The 13102-nt window shown below is 42.8% G+C and overlaps 1 protein-coding gene across 12 annotated transcripts in view; it reads left to right on the forward strand.

Annotated features, from left to right (window-relative positions):
* PTPRD (protein tyrosine phosphatase receptor type D) overlaps positions 1-13102 on the forward strand; it is a 1064164-nt gene that overhangs the window by 330116 nt on the left and 720946 nt on the right. The window lies entirely within an intron of this gene.

Below are 13102 nucleotides of genomic sequence, written 5' to 3' on the forward strand. Positions count from 1 at the left end.
GTTTACATTCATTTGACAGGCAGACAATGTGGGCAGAAGGACAGAAGACTAAGCACGGCTCCTGAAGTGTAATCAGGATGTTAGACCTGAATTTTCTTTCCATGGCCTTTAGTATTACCCGTTGGCAGATAGCTGGTCACAATAACATCTAGTAACATCTATATTTGGAATTTTGGTGAGAGGGGAAATAGAGCAAAGCACTACAATTAGGAAAGATCACTGATACCATTTGAACCATTACTGTAGGTAAACATTACCACTGTACCAGCACACACACAGGATGCACCCTTTTCCTGTGTGCTCACCATCTGGCCATGTTGTCAGGATGGCTGGATGTCAGGATTGATAAAACCAACTCCCCCCTCCCTCAGGAATCACTGAGGATGGCAAATGGACCAAATGTTGCCCAGCTGCCTGTCTCAATTAACATACCTTTTGTCCTCTCTGGGCATCTGGGAGCAGAGGGCTCTCTGTGAGAACAAAGGAAGCCAGACAGAGAGGCTCCAAAATTGGGGACTTCAAAGAGTAGAACCTGTGAAAATGGTCACCGTCCTTGTAAAGGAAATTAAACTGGAGTTTGGCTGGGAAGGAAAGAGGTTATTTGATCCCTTTCTGTTCCTTAGGTATATAAAGCAGGAGCACATGGCACTGGTCAGCTTTTCTTTCTTTCTCTGCACACCACCATCTTGAGCCTCAGAGCACATGGCTCTGGGGCTGCTCTCTTTCTCTTTCTTTGCACACACATACCTTTAGCCCTACCTCAAGGCTTCTCTCTTTCTCTGCACCCCCCCCCCCCCCCATTCTTACCTTTCTCTCATTGATTTCCATCTAAACCCCCACACACAGATACAGCATTGTAATATTTCCCTGTACTAAGTGCTGTGATCCTATATATGCAAATACAATATACTTTCTCTACATATCCAAACCCGTGTGGATTGTGTATTCTTTGGGAACACACTGCTTCTGTGAACTGGACCTGGGACCATACCTAGACAATGATTGCTGACACATGTCACAAATGAAATGTGAGAGAGTTGGAAATTACGGAATTTAAAAGGAAAGGCAGATTAGATGGGTTTTAGGCATGATTAGATTTTGGCCAGGGAAAGAGGCAGAGGTTAGGATCCAGGAAGGTTGTACTAGTCATCAGTGTTGTTCAAAGTCTTAGTCAAAGTACTTTAGTAAAAGTCCATGCTGATGCTAGGGTGATAGCCAGCCGGACCCAAAGGGAGGGAGGGAGGGAGAGTTCAGCTGCCTGACTGCAGGGAGCCTGAGAGAGCAAAAAAAAAAAGACTTTTGTCATGCCGGTTTTAAGAGTCAGCTGACAGCCTAGCTGGCCACCTTTGTAGGGGGACCTAAGACAGAAATGGGGGCCCCCAAGGCCCCCTGTAGCTATACCACTGCTCCTTATTATCCCTGTTCCTATCTTCCCCCATGTTCAGCATCTGTCTTTTAGTGTCCCTATCTTTTCCATTTATTCAGCATTGCCCCTCTGTGTCCCTATCTTTCTCCCTGTGATCAACAATGCCCCTCACTGTTCCCATCCCACCCCTTTTCCACCACTGCCCTGTGTTCCTATCTCTATCCTTACTCCATGCCCAGCATCTCTTGCCTATGCCCTGTCCCTCTCCTCTCTTCTTTTCCTTCCACACCCCAGGTCCAGTATCTCCCCCTCTGTCTTCCCTGACCTCCCTTGTGGTCTGTCATAATTCCCTTTCTCCCTCTTATCTGTTCCAAACCCCGATCCAGTCTCTGTCTCTCCCCTCCCTCAGTCTGATTTCTCTCTCTCTCCCTTCTCCCTCCCAAAGTTATGTTCCCCTTCCTGGCAGGTCCAGCACATCTCCATGTCCCTCCAGCCCTCCCCCCCACCAAGGTCCAGCCCATCTCCATCTCTCTCCAGTTCCCCCACCCCAGGTACAGCCCATCTCCATCTCTCTCCAGTTCCCCCACCCCAGGTACAGCCCATCTCTCTCTCCAGTTCCCAGCAATCACCATCTCCCTTCAGCCCCTCCATCCCAGGGTCCAGCACATTTTCCCCCCACCCCCGCCATGGGTCCAACATATCTTTCTCCTTCATCTCCCCTCGAGTTCAGCATCTCTGTCACCGTCCCTCCCCCCCTGGAAAACCTGCCTCTGATCCTCACTATTGGCAGCAGCAGCCATTCAGTACACACTGCTCTCACCAACATTAGGGCCTGCCCTCTGCTGGGTCCCACCTTCGCGAAGCAGGAAGTTACCTCAGAAGGCAGGACCAACAGAGGGAAAGCTCCACCATCAGCAAGAGCAGCGTGTCTTGAAGGCTGCCGCTGCCAGTGAGGATCAGAGTCAAGTTTCCTGTGGAGGGGAATGGTGATAGAGATGCTGAATTCAGGAGTGGTGGGGTGAGGGAGAGAGATACACCGGCTGTACTTAGCGGGGGAGAAAGAGGAACCATTGGTAGGGACAAAACCTAGGTGCCAGGTCAGATTTTTTAATCACCATGGGTTTGTTGAGTCTTGCTTTAGGCCATTCCTCAGACCACTAAATTCTTCCTCATGTTATCCACAACTTCCAGGACGTCTACCCTGTTGCAGATTTTGGCATCATCTGCAGAAGCAAACTTTTTCCCAACAACTTCTGCAACATTGCTTACTAGAATGTTGAAAAGAACTGGACTGATGACGGATCCCTGTGGCACACCACTAGTAACACCCGAATCCCCAGTGTGAACTTCATTTACCACTAACCTTTGTGGCTTTAAGTTTATTTATGCCACCTATGTGGACCTTTGTCAAGTACCTTGTCCCCTTCTGCTTAGGCTACTGGCAATTTGATCCTTGCAGGACTCCCACTGATTGTACTATACAGTATTGTAAAGTAGCCCTTTCAGAATATGAGATTGTTGGTAGTGACCATAATTTTATATTAATCAGAATCCTATGTAGGTTGTGTGGCCTTGGTCACACACAGATTATTAAAATTGTTCTATGTTTTGCTGGCCGGGATTTTCCACCATCCTACTTTGTGATGCACAGAGCAAAGATATAAGGAAACACCAGGCATAGTGCAGATAGTAGCAAATGTGTTGAATGAACAGAGCACAGCATGTGTGATAGGAGAACATAGCAAGGACAAAGCGGATTCAGTAATGATCATCACTGTGCAGAGGTTCCCCAGGGAAATGACATTATCATGCCACAGTTTCATTTTCCTTCTGCAGCTCATTATTGGCTTGTAAATGTTGATTTTTTTTTTTAACCAGATGTTAGTTTTCACTGATTATGTGCCATTTGAAACCTTGCAAAAGAGAATGTAGTATGCAAATAATATATATTTTAAGTAAAAAAACAAAATACCAGGATGGATATCTGTCTTGAGAAATGCACTACTAGGTTGATTATTTAGCATCGCTGGTAAAAGCTTTCAATATCTTTGTAATCCTTTGTGAAGGAAAAAGCATAGCAGTGAAGTGGAAACCTAGAGAGATGGAATGATAATGAGTAACAGCAGAGATAACAGTAAAGAGCAAGTAAAAAGATTCAGGGAGAAAAGCCCCATAAGAAGGGAGGGTCACTTGCCTTTTGTGAAGGTTTCATGAATAATGTAGTAGGTTGACTTGGAAGATTTGGCTTCATAACAAGAAGCCATTGACTCAGAAAAAAGTGACCTCCAAGGTGTAGTTATTCTTGATGGTGATTATATCCCTCTGTTGGCTGCTGTTTCAGCTTTTGGGTCAATAGTTTCTCAGCGTAAGCCTCCATTCAGATAGATGGCTAGATGATACAGTTCATTGATTGATTGCTCTCAAACAAATTACAGTTACTGTTTGAAGTTGATAAGAGGTGGGGGGGGGGGGAGTGCAAGAATAACATTATATTGCAAAAATAAATATAAAGACTTTGAAAAAAGGATCAAATAAATATTCATGGAAATGCTGGTATTTTTCATGCTCACTGGAGCACAGTTCTTGGAGTAGTGGGAATTAAGCAATAATCTCATATAGATAGATAATTTGCTTGCAGTTAACATACTGTATAGGGGGAGTTTAACTTGGACAAAACATTAGCTAGCAATAAATGCACTGCCCAGAGGGATTATTTTTTTTTATTGCAAGCTTAAATATTTACTTTGGACGAGGTTTTTATTCATGATAGCTTTAAAAAAGCAGCAGGTGAGATGAATGTTCCAGTAAATTCAGTAAAGGACTGTGCTTCTAGGGCATTAATTCTTACGTTCCAAGCTGCCAGATCATTGAGAATCTAACTTAAGCAGCCCTATTGTAAAATTTCCCTCTGTGTGAAAGCCAAGTAGGTGCTTATTTCTGATTTATTTTAGAATGATGTGTAAGCACCTATTTGTCGTTATAAAATGATAGGGGCAAAGCCGCAGAAACTGCACCTAGATTGAAGCCACAGACCTGCTTGGGAACAAATGTAAATGTTTGCAGTTAAATATGGGACCCTTTTACTAAATGTTTGTTGCGTGGCAACCCGGAACTACCGCTGGCCCAACGCAGCCGCCGGCGGTAGTTCTGCCTTGAGCACACGCCATTTCTGGGGCTATGGAAAATAATTCTCTCATTTCTAGTGCAGCGCTAACCTGTCAGTAATTGGGCAGCCCTGTGCACTGCCCGGTTACCACCAAGTTACTGCAGGAATCCTGAGGTGGCGGTAAGTGCTCCCCCTGCATGGCCACATGGTAAGAATTATCTTACCGCATGACCATGTCTTTTTTAGGGGCTTTTTACTCACTGCCTTAAAAAGGGCCCTGGTGCGCGGCAGAAATGGCCCCCACCGCTACCACATGACCCTTTCAACTGCAGCTTGGTAAAAGGATCCCCTGCATATTTTGAAAGCACTTAGCCTTCCAAAGTTCCATAGGTTTCTATGGAACTTTGGAAGGCAAAATGCTTGTGCACTAATTGTAGTGATCTGCCCAGAATCTGCCCCTGAAGATGTCCCCACAACCAGGTCATATAAAAGTATGTGCCTTCTTGTCACCATGTATACTTTTACCGTTTAGGTAATTTTATGAAAGTCCTTTCAGGTACATAAAAAGGCCCCCTTAAACATTTGGTGCAGTTCTGATGGAATATATGTAATTAGGACATTCGTTTTCTTTTAATGTCCAAACTGTTGGCTTCGTGGAAATAGTATGTAACCCCTGTTTCTCCAGAGTAGTAAATTTAACAGTTTGTAGGGAGGTCAGGGCTGGGACCTGTTTGCACTGGGAGACTGATTCGCACAGAAATCAACTAAGCACTCTTCTTTCATCCAATTAATCGGTCAAGGCCAGAAGCTGCAGTTTTAAACCAGAAGGTTTACTTAAACTTGAATGCTGAAAAAAAAAAAACATGGGACAGCATCTCAGTATCAACTACTGTTTGTACAGGCAGAGGCAGCAAGGAAAACACCTACAGTCTCTAATAGGTTTCATAGGAACACTCAGGGTTGCAGGAAGTTCCCCATGAAAGTCCTTTTTACAGTTTTGCTCTCTCTGAACCCCTCCTCCAGAGGAGAGCTGTTTTGTAAATCTGGTTATTTTAAGGTGGGCTTCTGATGGGACTTCCAAGACTGGATTTCTTTATTCTTGGAGTTATTCTGGGACTCTTCTCTAGTTTTCTCCTGTTCTTTAAGGCTTGATCTTGTTATTCCTTTCCCTTTGTCTCCTCAGTGGGACTGTGGTAGAGAGCCTTCCCCATTCCACCTTTCTCCTGAATGCACTAGTAGGTGCACTCCAACCCTTTTCACTCCAGGTGCAGTGACTGTAGTTGCCAGAGATCCTCTTCCCTTTGGTGGCTGTGTTTTAGTTAGGGGAGGCAAGAGTCAAGCCTCTTCCCATTGCTGTAATGGTGCAATGTCCTGGGAAGCTTGAGTCAAAGATAAGGAAATTCACATTTGGCTAGGTATTTATACCAGCACAGTTTCCCTCCAATACATGTTTCCTCCTACCATTGTCAGTCAGTAGAAAGAGAAACCATTTCTTTTCCAGAAACCAGGGAAATATTCTAAAGGCACAAAGCATGAGTTCCCAAGAAAACAGAACCCAAGTGGATCTAAAATAAAAGTTCATTGTATAGCCCAGAAAAATAAGACATTCAGGAGTCAATGTGTCTTTGATTGTGGAATTCTTGAGTCATTCAACTGTGTAAGGAGAGCTATTATAGTGAAAAGTAAAATATGGCTCAGTTTTTAATTGTGTTTATAGCTCATTAGGTGAAAAACCAGGGGTCATTTTAGAAGACTTGTGCATTATTTGCATGTGTAAATATTGGCCTTTACATTGAAGTGTATGGAGGAGTAGCCTAGTGGTTAGAGCACCTGTCTTGACATCCAGAGGTTCAAATTCCACTGCTGCTCCTTGTGATCTTGGGCAAGTCACTTAACCCTCCATTGCCTCAGGTACAAAATTAGATTGTGAGCCCGCCAAGGACAGAGAAATACCCAGTGTACCTGAATATAACTCACCTTGAGCTACTACTGAAAAAGGTGTGAGTAAAAAAACCAAATAAATAAGGGGCCTTTTTACTAAGGTGCACTGAAAAACGGCCTGCAGTAGTGTAGGCATGTGTTTTGGACACGCGCAGATCCATTTTTCAGCGCACCTGTAACCCAATTTTGGGTCAGGCCCGCCCAGCAGCAAAGTTCCTGACGGCGATTCCAGTCGCAGGCTCCACTCGCAGTCGCAGCGATTCCCACCCGCTGCCTGCCAGTACCGGCTGCCGCTCATTCTCCCTGCGCTACTAAGTGCTAACCTCTGCAGGAGAGACTTCCGGGTTAGCGCTTAGTAGCGCAAGGAGATTGTTGAGCGGCAGCCGGCACTGGCAGGCAGCGGGTGGGAATCGCTGCGACTGCGAGCAGAGCCTGCAAGTAGAATAGCCGTCAGGAACACTGCTGCTGGGCGGGCCTGCAAGGAGGGTGAGATGCTGCAGCTGCACGGGGGGGGGGGGTGGAGGGATGATGGGGGAAAGATGTCGCATGGGGGAGGGAAGACGAGGGGCACAGCAGCTGCACAGGGGGAAGGGAAGATGGAAAGATGAGGCTTGGTTGGTGGGTGAGGGAGATGCACGGGGAAAAAGGGAGAGATGCAGCAAAGGGGTGGAGGGGTGAGGAAGGGAGAAGTCTTGGCTGTGTATGAGGTGGAGGGGAGGGACACATGCTGCATACAGAGGGGATAGGTGGGGAGGGGGAGAAATGGTAGGCATAGGGGTGGAGAGGAAGGAGAAATGGTGGGTATAGTGGTGGAGGGAGGGCGGAGCAGAGAAAATTTTGTGCCCACCCACTTTGGGCTCAGTCCCACCCAAAACTGGCTGTCTGGCTACGCCACTGACCTGTAATAATGCCTTTTTAATTTTTTGACCAAAATGGACGTTTGGCAAAATGAAAATTGGCGCGCATCCATTTTGGGTCTGAGACCTTACTGCCACCCATTGACTAAGTGGTAAGGTCTCACATGTTAACCGGGCGGTAATGGTCTTCGCGCGTCAAATGCCTTTTACTGCCCGGTAGTTGCACGCACCAGAAAATAAAAATTATTTTCTGGCGCGTGTAGTGGACACACATCAAAAATGAAATTACCGCCTGGGCCATATGGTATCTTGGCATGTGTTGGGTGCGCATAGGTGCTTACACAGCTTAGTAAAAGGGCCCCTAAATTTGTAAATGCATATAATTAACAATTTTCGAAAGCTGCTACTTAACACCTGCATATTTGCAGCATGCATAATTTTAAAGTGGGGTTGTTATGGATAGGCCAATGTGTGTATTTTCAATTTTGCGGTGGCAATATGTGTACACTAAAAAAAAAAAAATCATGTAGATGTGGGCATTTACACCTGCTGGAAGGCACAGACATCAGCTAACTTCTTATTTGGACTTAGGATCTAGAGAAGTGATTGACACGGTATGGTGTTTAGTCAAATCTGGCGTTTATTTGTGTAAGTAATGACAGATATGTAGGCTGCAAAATCCACCACTTATCCATGTTAATTCCAACATGTACACATACAGAGCCCCCAAGTGATTCTGTTCTTGTTTCTTTGTAAAATAGGTACTGTTGTATGTGCTGGTACTTTCACATGGATTCCCCATATACTTATTTTACAAAAGGGCTCTTAGTTGAATAAACCTTCTGTAAAATACTTTCCTACACAAATAAATTCATTTTCCTACCTAGTTGAATATATGCAAATTATGAAATTGATTGTTGTCTCATTCCTGAATATTTTTATCATAATTTGTCCAAGGGTTTTATAGGACCTTTTACTAAGCCACAGTAGCGTTTTTTGTGCTCGCTAAAAACAAGCGTACTGTAAATGCTAGAGATGCCCATATATTCCTATAGAGATCTCTAGCATTTGCCGAATGCTAAAAATGCTACTGTGGCTTAGTAAAAGACCCCCTTAATGAAAAGATATTTATTTTTGTAAACGGAGCTTACATTAATAGAGTATTGTGTTCAGTTTCGGAGGCCATATCTTGCGAAGGATGTTAAAAAAATGGAAGCGGTGCAAAGAAAAGCTACGAGGATGGTACGGGATTTACGTTCCAAGACGTATGAAGAGAGGCTTGCTGACGTGAACATGTATACCCTGGAGGAAAGGAGGAACAGGGGTGATATGATACAGACGTTCAAATATTTGAAAGGTATTAATCCGCAAACGAATCTTTTCCGGAGATGGGAAGGCGGTAGAACGAGAGGACATGAAATGAGATTGAAGGGGGGCAGACTCAGGAAAGATGTCAGGAAGTATTTTTTCACAGAGAGGGTGGTGGACGCTTGGAATGCCCTCCCGCGGGAGGTGGTGGAGATGAAAACGGTAACGGAGTTCAAACATGCGTGGGATATGCATAGAGGAATCCTGTGCAGAAGGAATGGATCCTCAGAAGCTTAGCTGAAATTGGGTGGCGGAGCAGGTGGGGGGAAGAGGTGGTGGTGGTTGGGAGGCGAGGATAGGGGAGGGCAGACTTATACGGTCTGTACCAGAGCCGGTGATGGGAGGCGGGACTGGTGGTTGGGAGGCGGGAAATACTGCTGGGCAGACTTATATGGTCTGTGCCCTGAAAAGGACAGGTACAAATTCAAGGTAAGGTATACACATATGAGTTTGTCTTGGGCAGACTGGATGGACCATGCAGGTCTTTTTCTGCCGTCATCTACTATGTTACTATGAGGCATATTTTCAAAGCACTTAGCCTTCCAAAGTTCCATAGGTTTCTATGGAACTTTGGAAGGCTAAGTGCTTTGAAAATATGCCTCTATGTATTGTATACTTGTAAATTATCAAACGTTGGTTTTAAATCATAAATTATGGTAAATTTTATTTTTGAAGTACCCATTTTGGAAGGTGTCAGTGAATAGTTGCTCAGTGTTGAGGATAGGCAATGAGGTACATTTAAAATGAAATTTGAGAGTTTGTATTTGCTAAGGTGTGGATTCAAACACATCAGGAGAGTTCATCTTTCCAGATGGAGGAAGACATAATGCACAAAGAAAAGCACAGGCCCAGCAGGATAAAATGTAGCTGGGAGGTATTTTGGAAAACAAGAGAAACGATGAGAGAACAAATTGATCTCTGAAAGCCTGGTCTGAAGCAAGACACAACTCTGTACATTTTTCACTTTTTGCTGTTTAAAATAATACAGTTCAAAATGCATTAAGGGCCTCTTTTACAAAGCCTCGCTACCAATTCTCGGTGCGGCAAATGAGAGGAAGCCCATTCAGTTCCTATGGGCTTTTCGTCTTATTTGCCGCACGGGAATTGCTAGCACGGCTTTGTAAAAGAAGCCCTAAATTAGGAGGTTATTTTGCTGATCTTGGTAACATTCTCTACACTCAGTGTGAAAGAATGATTTTAGACTTATTCAACATGGGGGTAATATTTAAGCTGCAGTGGTCAGTGTTTTTTAAGCCGCTTACAGCTGCGGGCTGAATTAACCCCAGATATACAATGTGGGGCCATGCTTGGGCTCCAGTATTGAATATCTAGTTAGGGTGGCCATCCAGAAATTAAATATGTACTGGTTGAGATTCAGATTGGTGTATGGTTAGCTTGTTGGCTAAAGTTAGGACAGCCTTTTTGCTGGCCTAACTTCATCTGCTTACTTAACCAGTTAGCGGTCTGAATATTGCCACTAATTAATGAAGTGCTGGCATCACCCAAGCTCCTTCCACAGACTACCCTAAACAAACTGGACAGTGCAGGGGCAGTTAGTGCTGGTTGTGCAGCTGTATATTAGTGAATACGCAGGCACAAGTGATCTAACCAGGCTTTCTTGTCTGGTTAAATTGCTTTGGATATCGACCCCCTCCCCCCAATGTTATAGAAGAAGAACACAACCCCTTCCCCGATATTCAAAAGCATTTAACCAGCTAGGACTGGCATCTGGTCAGTTAAATGCACCATAACTGGCTTTCCACTAATTTTCAGCAGGACATGGCCAGCCATGGCCTACTGAAAATTTGCAATTAGCAGATAGATGGTTAAAGACAACTCAATAACTATAATACGCTGCGGCGTATTAGATTCTGTCTGACTAGAGAGCTTTTCCGCACTCTTGTTCATTGGCTAGTTTTGTCTCACCTAGATTACTGTAGTGGGTTATATGCGGGCTGCCAGGAGCACTTACTGAGAAAGTTCCAGACTGCCCAGAACACTGCAGCAAGACTCATCTTGGGAAAATCGCACATGGTTCATGCACAGCCTCTGCGTCTCAATCTACACTGGCTACTAGTAAAAGAACGAATCGCCTTCAAGATCTGCCCGTTAACACATAAAATAATTTATGGATTGGCTCCAGAATATATGAGCCCTTTAATTGATCTTCCACCAAGAAATGCCATAAACACAGCTCACTCCTATCTCCAACTACATTACCCATCTTGTAGGGGTGTCAAATATAAGCTTCTTTTTGCCTCGTTTTTCCACTACTCCAGCCCGAAGAATTGGAATGCTTTACCCTTGTTCTTAAAATCGCAAGCTGATCACCATCTCTTCAAGAAGTTGCTGAAAACATTCCTCTTTGAAAAACTTACTCCATCAATAACTCTGCTGTTTAGTCATTGTTATTGTGGTTCACGTTACCTCAGTCTTCTTCTGTAATCATCCATGTATTGTACATTTCTTCTTTTATAATTCATGTAAGCCACATTGAGACTGCACTTGTGGGAAAATGTGGGGTAGAAATGAACCATAAATAAATAAGTATACGGGAAATTCTTGAAGGCTTTTCTTTTCAGTAAATTCCTTTACTAGATATTGAAATCAGTTATAGCCATTGCTACTTTTTCAATAATGTTCCTTTTAACTCTTACAGTTTTCATAACATGTATTATACATTAACTTGAACTGCTTATTATTTATGTAACCTTATTAAGCAGACCTAACTAATCGTGTGGGGAATCTTCTCACCTAATGCTCAATACTATCCCAAACACATATATATTAAATTCAGTATTATAATGTTTCAATTAATAATGTCTCTATGTAGTTATCAAGCATTATATCTTTTTTCGGGGATCTTCAGATTTCCAAAGCGTTTCCACCATACGGGGAATTTTCCCCAATTCTAATGGTGTTCATTACATCTTCATGGATCAACCCGATTTTAAAATTTTACTGTTTTTTTTTTCATCTGTTTATCTCTTGCTTTAACTCTCTCAATAAATTCAAAGCATTGTTTAACATTACTTAACTTAAATTGATTAGTAGCTGAGCAGCAATTTTTCTTTCAAATCAAACCTCCGCCGACTTGGCCAGGTTTCGTATATACTTCGTCAGGGAAGAGGTTTGCTGCAACAAAAGCAATAAATTTTTTAAAAAATTATATACATATAGTTTTCATAGTTCCAATTTCTAAATTAGCTCATCACATTCTTTACCATTCTGTGTTCACTTCCGTGTCCCAGAGAAAATGGCAGCGGCGTTCTCTAACGCTACTGCAATTTAAATAGACCTCAGCTGATTCTAAATACTATAATCCGATTGGGTCCCACATCTCCACTAATCACCAATCAGATAAGAGACCACCAATCCAATTCAGAATTCAGCCCTTGGGGCTGTAATGAATGTAATTGAAAAATCATCTTTTGTTCTTTATAATTCAGAAGAAAACCAGCCATATTCTCTGGGACACGGAACTGAACACAGAATGGTAAAGAATGTGATGAGCTAATTTAGAAATTGGAAATATGAAAAATATATGTATATAATTAAAAAAAAAACGTATTGCTTTTGTTGCAGCAAACCTCTTCCCTGACGAAGTATATACGAAACCTGGCCAAGTCGGCGGAAGTTTGATTTGAAAGAAAAATTGCTGCTCAGCTACTAATCAATTTACGTTAAGTAATGTTAAACAATGCTTTGAATTTATTGAGAGAGTTAAAGCAAGAGATAAACAGATGAAAAAAAACAGTAAAATTTTAAAATCGGGTTGATCCATGAAGATGTAATGAATACCATTAGAATTGGGGAAGATTTCCCGTATGGTGGAAACGCTTTGGAAATCTGAAGATCCCCGAAAAAATATATAATGCTTGATAACTACATAGAGACATTATTAATTGAAATGTTATAATACTGAATTTAATATATATGTGTTTGGGATAGTATTGAGTATTATTTATGTAAGCCACATATAGCTGAATAATTGTATTCGGATAATGTGGAATCCAAGTATCAAATAAATAAATAAATATCATGTGATATAACTGACTATTGCCGATTTTCAGTGGGAGTTTGGTGGCCATATTTGGCCGCATGAATACCAGGCCTATATTTGGCTGGCTCAAACTTAACCTGTTAGTGCTGAATATCGGCTTGGCCAGTTAATTTTGAATCAGCCCAAAGTAACCAGATATTCAGTGCCGTTCACCGGAAACAGCCCAGCATTGAATATCTGTTCTCACCATCGACTACGGGAGTTAGTCTGGCTAACTCCCACAGTCTGAATATCAGGCCTAAAATGTCTTGATTGCATAAGTCTTCAAAACCCTTGAATCAGTACTCCTTGGAGACTCCTTTTGCAACAATATCAGTCATGAGTCATTTAGGGTATTGTCTACTAGCATTTGATTAGTAAGATGGTGCAATTTTTCTTCATTATTCCTGGTAGAATAGCTC

This window comes from Microcaecilia unicolor, chromosome 2 (genome assembly GCF_901765095.1).
Source record: "Microcaecilia unicolor chromosome 2, aMicUni1.1, whole genome shotgun sequence".
Lineage (NCBI taxonomy): Eukaryota > Metazoa > Chordata > Amphibia > Gymnophiona > Siphonopidae > Microcaecilia > Microcaecilia unicolor.